Source organism: Molothrus ater, chromosome 10 (assembly GCF_012460135.2).
Source record: "Molothrus ater isolate BHLD 08-10-18 breed brown headed cowbird chromosome 10, BPBGC_Mater_1.1, whole genome shotgun sequence".
NCBI classification, from domain to species: Eukaryota; Metazoa; Chordata; class Aves; order Passeriformes; family Icteridae; genus Molothrus; species Molothrus ater.
Window position 1 is genome coordinate 13156913 of NC_050487.2, and position 8731 is coordinate 13165643.

Here is an 8731-nt window from a genome sequence, read left to right on the forward strand (position 1 = left end):
CCCTGCTTGGCCATCCCATGCTGTGCCCCTCCCAGGTGCCCCTCACCAAGCCCAAGAGAAGAGCACTGAGAGGTTTGAGGTAACTCTGGCAGTGGTCTCTGGGGCCAAGAGGGGCCCATAGCAGAGATCAGGAGTTTTAAGGAATAGAAGTTTTCCACTCAAGCTTACTCAATTGCATCCTCCACAAATCCCACATCAGAATTCATAACGACTGGTTAGAATTGTCAGAATAATTTCAGTCTCATCTTAGCTTCTATCTGTTTTCTAAGACTCAGTCTCACCTGGGGACAAGTTTGAGTTTTGTTGGATATTTAAGGTGATCTAAAGGTTTTTACCAAACCTAGGCAGTCCACCTGACAAGCATTAAAAACCAGGTAGGGAAAAAATGTTCACTGCAGACAGGTCTGGCCTAGTGATAAAACACCTTAGAGGAGGAACGTCAAATGGGTCATTGTATTGGCAGCCTGAACTTGCAGCAACACCCCTTCACCATTTTCTTCTTGGCTCATTGAATGAGAAACCAGACATGGGTTCATTTTAAAGTTCAACCTGTTTAATCCATTCATAAACAGCTTTTTCCCAATATAACCACTTCTTTTTGCAACACAGAAAAGGAGAAATTTTGGCACCTCAGCACTGGAAAATTTTAAGAACAGATAGTTTGGATACCTATCAGGAATGACACAGATTAGCTTTGTGACAAAGCCATGGACTAACTAATTGGTCAGAACTTTCTATGGGTTTAGAGACAAATCTGAGGCAGAGGAGGAGCTGATGGAATCATTCAGTTGTTAGACATCAGCTTCCTCAGTTCTTGCTGCAGTTCAAACCAGCAGGCAAAACCCCTGCCTTTCACTACAAACAGTGCTGGCCTTGTGCTAAGGCTACAGTTCATTATACTGACATTAATTTATAGCAGAATACAGCCTGTGATAAGCTTGGAAGAACTAGAAAAGGCCTTGGCAGAGCTTCAGCACAATCCCAGCAGAATGTTTTTTTGTTTTTTGTCCCTTGGGATGGTATTCCTCTACCATAGGTGGTGTTTCACAGGAAATAACTTTAAATCTATGCTCTTGAATTACTTTGACTCTTTCAGAACTTGCAGTCTCTCCCACCAAACCATCTTCAAACACCGATATCAGGATATGCAGTTCAAAGTCCTGCATATCAGGATATGCAGTTCAAGAGGATCTGGTTTATTTGTAAATGCTGTTTTTCGTAAATTCTGAAAGAGCCATGAGTGCCTTATATTTATGATGCACCATTTGTACTGTGAAAGTATTGTTTTACAAAGTTCATCACTTTCCCCTTTTGTCAGCACTGGGCTACTTCATAACAAAATTATTACATTTTTCCTAAAAGATCATAATCCTTAAACAGCTATTTAATGAATATGCAATTTTTTACAAATGGAAAAATATTAATAAGTACCTGAAATAATATCAATGCAACCTAAAAAAACCCCAAACTTGTAACATTACACAGCTCCCAGTAATGATCTGCAAAGAGCTCCATATAATTGTATCCCTGTGGCTGTATTGGAGTGTGCCCCCACTTTGAGCACTTCTCAAAAAGGGGTCTTCCCTGGCAGTAAAAGTGTCATTTAAACCCTTTGTCCATGTAAGTAATTGGAAAACTACCACTTCTGTAATGCTAGAAAATTATGAAGGGAATGAAGGTTGGCACAATTTCTGAGTGATGGATATGGACTACATGAGGCAGTCCTCCTCTAACCATGTGGCCTTGGCCACAAGCTTAGGGACTCGTGGTGTAAGCCTATTTGAAATGCAGATTTCTATTGGAGTTTTTTAATACTTTGTGCTTGTGAGGTTTTTTATATTTGTTTCCATATATAAGCTTCAATTCTTGCAGTCTCTTAGTCTTCTGCCTGACTGCAGTTCCTCAGGGCAAAGAAAAATTTTATAAATCAAAATTTTTTCTGGATTACACTGCAGGGAAAAAAATAGACAGAAACACAATGCTCTTACTGCCTAACTCTCAATTATAGAAAAATAACATCAGTGAGAAAATTACTACTTTCATAATTACTCTTTTCAAGAATTGTTTTTCAAAATTCCATTAAAAGCTCTGAATGCATTTCAAACTTTGAAGCAATGAAGTAGATCAAAGTATATGTATGTCTATTCTCTCTTACTAAGGAAGATGCACAGTATTTGACAGCTACAAGAAATATTTTTGTGGAACTTGTAGGATCAAAATGGCAATAAACTTAAAGCAGTATGTATCTTGACAGATTTAAATACAAAAGATGCATGTTATGTTGCCAGTTAAATGGATGGTGGTGTTTTTCTCTCCTTCTCAGGACAAGCATGGAATGTTTTAGACAAGAATCAAAAGAAAGGAAAATTATATTTCTTTTAGTCATTAAAAGCGTAGCTTTCCTGTATTTTAACAGGAAAGTTTTCCCCCCTCTGTTTGAAGGGGGGAAAAAAGGGTTAGGAAAAAAAAAGGTCTGAATCAAACAGGATATAGGACATAGTTAAATGCATTAGATTGCCTCTGGATCAGAGGTATGTGTATTGCCATATACACCATTGCCAGATCTTCAATACAAAGTACTTCTATGGCTAGGAATAAATCAGAGACAGGATTAAAAATAACAGTATCTTCTTTAACAGAGAGAACAATTCCAGAGAGATTAACAAGTTTCCTCTGTCATTTAGTACCTTGACCAAAGAGTCCACCAGGATCTCTGTTTCTTCTTTCTTTGCTACATTTCCTAGATCTGTATCTGGAAAGAAAAAGGCCTCTTAGTGTCACTGGGCCAGGTTTGCAATGAAAAGCTCATAGAGGAGCAAAATATTGAGGAAGATACTTTGCCTGGAAACACAAGTTCATCCTCCCAAGCAACATCTACCCTTTGCTTTGTCCATTTTCCAACAGCAGCTGCTGGTCATCTGTCATATGAATATGCTTTCAATATACTGGGCTTGAAGCAGCTGCACCAACTTGAAACTCATTTGAAAAACATGTTTATAGAGAAAGACAAAGGAAATGACCTGTAACATTGTAGACAAAATATGTTCCACATGAGAGCTCCATCAGTTGGGCTTTTACCAACTCAGTTATTTTATTGTTATTCAAGGTCTTCAGTTTTCATTATGCTGCTTTTGTTAGTAGGTCTGGAATACCTCTTACTTCCAATCTGTGTTCCCATTATTTTCTGTGGTTCTTTGGTCCCAAAGAAAAAGCAGAAGTAAACCAGTCATTTAAGTGGAAGGCTCCACTAGACACTCCTGTGTAACTACAGCAAGGTGCCCAAAGTGGCATCGATGACTAAAGCAAGATTTGCTTTCCTAGCAGGTGTGTGAGGAAAAGGTACAAGCAGGTGCTTCCTATCTTTTGTGGCTATGAAGAGACAAGAATGTGTGTCAAAGGAGAAGTGACACAAAATGGTTTAAATTAATGGTTTTTCTTCCAAGAAATTCCATGCAAAATCTGCCTTGAACAAAGTGATCCACCTTCCATCCACCTACCACTCAAGCCATTAGAATTTAGTGAAATGTAAGTTAGACCACAAATCTAACTATTGTGGATGTTAGGGTCACATCTTAGAGCATAATGAAGAGAAAGTTGATTAAGAGGGTATTCTCTCACCTTTTATTCTGCAGAAATCCTTGAATTGATCCAGAATTATTTCCAGTAAGCCAAAGTAGTAATTTTTGTTTCATGACAAAATCTCTAAGTCCAAGTTCCAGAAGCTTGTTATTCAGTGACAGGGAGATATTGAACATCATGACCTGTTCTCATTTTCCTCATTGATAACAAATACCAGTTTCTTCAAACATGAGAGAAGTTTCAGCAATTTGCCTAATTCAGAAATACACTGGGACAAAAGCAGCATTAATTAAAAACTGTATGAATCAAAACCAAGCAAAATCCCAAACTTCACATATTCTGTTCTAAGACTTCCAGTGAGAAAACAAAGTCAAATGTGAGCAACATACTGAACAAACCAAGAGGCAGCTTTGCTAAGGTAGGAAAATCTTTGGCAGCAAACCAAGAGGAAAAGATTCCCCAACCCTTCTAGAAGCTGCATAGTAGTAAAAATCAGCTAACCACAACAGGGAAGGAACATCACCTTTCACTATGAAACTTCTCAGGGTGAGGTAGGAGTATTATGGAGCTTTAAAGGGGAGAAAATAGTATTTTTATATCTATATCTAAAGACTCTATATTCCATATTTCAATTATTATTTTATCTGGCCAGGCTCTTGGACCAGATTTCTGGTGACATTTGCACACAAGCAGCAGCTGAGCTGCTCCATGGCTGGAGTCCATAGTCACAGCACACCGTGGGTGTGACATACAGGCTGCAGAATACAGCACTGGGCCTTGGGATGGCTTTTCAACCTTTCTATGAAGCACTACTACAGCAACATTTCCACATCAAAATACTTTTCTTTTTTTTTTTTTTCCCAGAATACATTTTAAATAATTCACAGAAAATGTAAGGATTTCAGGTAGCTGTGATGTTTCAGAAGGAAGTGGATCAAAGCATGGTCTCTCCTTTACTCCTCCTTTACCCCTTCCTAGTAGATCTGATTTCAGGGTTGGAAGCTGAAAAGTACACTAAAATATAATTAAGAAGCAGAGAAAAATTAGTAGCAAAAAGCCTGTGTCCAAAACTGGACCTGCTCAGTCCCAGTATTTGTGTATTACAAACTAGTTTTACAAATTGTTTCAAATCAAGTTGGTATAAGGAATATTTTCTCTCTATTGTGCTTTACCAAGCAAAAAAAGGAAATCATTTAAACATCTGGAGTTGCCTGGGTGTAATACAGAAGAATATGGATACTGAATTTAAAACAGTTATCTTATCTGTGATGCCTAACATCTCCATGTGTGCAGGCAAAAGTATTTCCCAAGAATGGTGCACTTTATGCTCTGAAGCTTGCTTCTCTTTTGCTTCATTGAGCTCTTTTCATACAAGTTTAACAGACATTTCTCTAACTGAATTTATTTTCAGATGAATTCATGGAAATGAAATTTGACTATGGTGACAAGATTAAATTGTTTGCACTCTGTGGTTTCCTTTGTTCCATGAAAACTACTGCTTACTAAAAATAGCAAATTATTGATTTTTTAAAAAGTCCACTGTTACCTTTTGTAGTTGAACTCCTTCTTTGAATAAAAGGAACCTAGAAAAAAATCTTCAGTCAGATTTGGTTCCACACCCCTCAGTAGCATGGATTTGATTTGTTGTTCATTTTTTCCCAGTGATATCTCACAAATAACTAATACACTTGCTTAAGTCAGACAGGTTCTCTGCTCAGTTTGAGTTTTGTTTACTTACATGTTCACAGAGGAACAAAGAGTGCCAAGATTAATTCATTCAACATAATCTGCTACCCCATACTCTTGTAATGAGTGAGCTCTCACTAGTTTTTGCAATTAGTATGTTTTAATAAGGCTGTCAAAGTAGGGATTATTAGTCCAATTAATTGCTTTGAGAAGAGTTTTATGAATACTCTTGATCAATTAATAACTGTCAGTCTGTTTAAGAAGGAATATATTTTTACCTGAACAAATTGATGTGCAGAATCTATCTATTTGAACTTTTTTGTTTGGTATTTTAACATGCTTCTTTGTGTGGGTTTGGGTTTTTTCTTTTTTCTTTTTTTGTAGTATGTTTTTTGAAGTCTAATTCCAAACTCCTCTAGAAAGTAAGAAGGGAACTAATTGTACTGATCTTTTCATGTATGTTTTGTTGGGAAGGAAGCCAGAGAATTAGCCAAAGTCTTATTTGATTATAGCAGAGTTCTACTTTCATCTGTAGCTTATGAATTTGGGTTATTTCAGTAGATGTGAACAGAAAACTTTATTAATTTCCAAATAGTCTTGTTTTTCTGAAATGGTAGGACTCCCTGACCTTTGCTCAGGTCTAACACCAGTTGATATAACCTGTCTCTCAGCAAAGGGCACTGGATTTCAAAATCATCCAGAGCTGAAGGATCTGTCTAAGCACTGGGCTTCAGATTTATCAAGCCTGCAGATGAAATACAAGCTATGCAGGAGAAAAATGTTCATAATTTATATCACCCATGAGGGCCATCACATACAAAAAGCAAAACAGAACAGTAAATTACCCACCAATCTGTGAAAAGGAATTTCAGTTAGGCCCAAGGGTGGACTCAAGCTGCTCAGTCCACTCTCTTCCTTGAACATTTCCTGTTGATGTTTTTTATGCATCCTGGACTCTCCTGATAACTCTCATCTGCCTTTGCTCCCACTTGTGGTGATCCTGCTGTGCCTGGTTAACAGCAATAGAGCATCGCTATCTGGATCAGATTTAGGGGGATGAAATGGAGATCCATCTGTCTGTCTAAATCCTTCTGTTGAAACTGGAGGTGTATGAGTGCACACTGACAGTCTGATTTACCTTCAGCCCCTGCAGGGCCCAGAATGGGAATTAGGGCAATACTGAGGAAGACAACATGCTAACAGTCTGAATTACACACCCTGGAGAGGCCTTAGCAGTGGGCAGACACTCCTGGGTCTTGTTACAGAATAATTCTAGCACCATCTCAGCAGCATCTGGTTCTGGCATTGTTGGGGATATTTGTAGGTGAGAATGATGTGCTGATCTACCCCAGAAGAGAAACTCCTGAACCCATCAGATAGAACCTGCACAAAGATGGGAGATAAAACTGGCTTCTAATAGTAAGAGCACCGAGTGTCTACTCACTCCTGTACTTTCCTGGAGCAGGAACTTTTTGCTGCAGTTATGATCTCACTTCACACCACATGCTGATCTCAGTGCCTTAAATTTCTAAGAGGAAGAGCCTTATCCTTCTGTGTGTCTTTGAGGTGTCACTGAGTCCTGCCATGGCCCTGCCAGCCTCCCAGAGATCATGGCACAGGAATGATCTCAAGTGTGAGAACTGGCCACAGTCGTGTACACGACAGAAAGCTCAGCCCATGGACCAGCTGATTGAGCAGATGTCCATAACCAATGGCTGGGAGGTCAGTCCTTCTCATTGCTTCATTACACATCTTTTCTCTGTTTGGCACTAAATAGATTCTATTCAACTTCTAGCTAGGGTAGTAAAATACTGTCTAAATCCTAAGCAAGCTGTGCATGGATCATACAATGAAGTTGCAATACTACAGTCAATCCTGATTCCTAGAGGCCAATAGTAAAAATATGATACTTATTCCACAGGAGATACATTGGCAAGAATCCACTGACTCTACAAAAAACCAAGTTACAAGTTCATATGCTTCTCCCCTGACAAATCAATAACAAAAGTACAAACACATCCCAAAGTCATGAGTGCTCCCTCTTTTTTTGCTCCATACCCTTGATCTCATCACTTCCATTCTTTTATCTTCTTATCTAGTACCTGTTCACCTATTAAGTAGCATCGGCAAATGTGAAAAAAAAAAATTAAAAATAAGATACCTACACATAGCTACCAAAACAGTAGGATATGAGCATGTCCCAGGGCCCTAAAGTTGAAAAAGTCTTTGATGAATTAAAAGAATATTAATAATATATAAATACAGAGAAAGTACCAAGAAAGCTTGGATCATATGCTGGGTAGCAGCTTCTGCTGATCCTGGCCTCTTCAAAGTACTCTCAAAGGTCTTCAGAATATATTCAATAGTTTTACTCTTCAAAACTAAGGTTAGAATATATTACCTTAACAAATAAATGATCATAAGAGGGTGCCATACATCAAATACATGTGCCTGGTCTGGGGCACAGGCTAGGGCTTTGCTACATAACACACATAAGCAGTGTTAAAATTTGTACATTGCTGATCTTTTGGAGCATATTAAATATTAAAGAATATTAAGAAGATAAATTTGTCAATCAGGGATTGTAAGAACTGACTATATTTTGTGACTAAAAAATGGCAGACTTTTAAAAAATGTAGATCCACAAACTACTGGATTCAGGAAATCTCTTATCTACAGAAAATCCTATAAAAACAGACCTTATTTATCCTCAGACTTTTGGACTCAGTTTGATAACAAATGGGATGAAAGGCTTTGTAGGATAAAGGATGCTTCTGAAATGCTAACATTGATGTGTATTTTTTCCTTTTATCAGTCTGTGGTTAGCCTTGATATGCTTTTCAAAGTGGAGTACCACAGTAATTCTATTCCAAAAACTGAAATAAGAAATTACTACAAAGATGACTTTCACTGGAATGTAGCCAGTTATTTACAGGGAATATTCTTTGTGAGAGACAGCATCATAGGAGGCTGTATTTTTAATCATCTAAAAAGCAAACAACTACAACAAAATTGAAATTGCTGACACTGTTTTTATCCGCAGTTATGGTAAGTATAGGACAAAACGCCTGTCCTGAAGGAAATTACCACACATTCTCCTTTTGGATTTTATTTCCTTGATTACAAAAAATTAATTTTTCCTTCTGAATCTATTCAGAGATATAGGTAATGCTCTCCTCTCTGTGATAGGCCAAGGCTTACTCAACCACGGCCAACTGATGATGTTGGCTTGTAATCAGAGGCTAAAAAGAACAGATGGCTTAACCAAATCTGATTTGTTCTTTTATTTATCCTTACGCTGCCCCTTTATCAGGTATATATACAAGTATTAAACATTTATGCTATACAGTTAGAAGAACAAGACAATGCTTAGAGCTAATTTATGAACTAACCTGACAAATATCCATCCTGAGATGCAAAATAAATCACTTAAGTAAGATTCCAGGTCAGTGTTTGTTTCTGATGT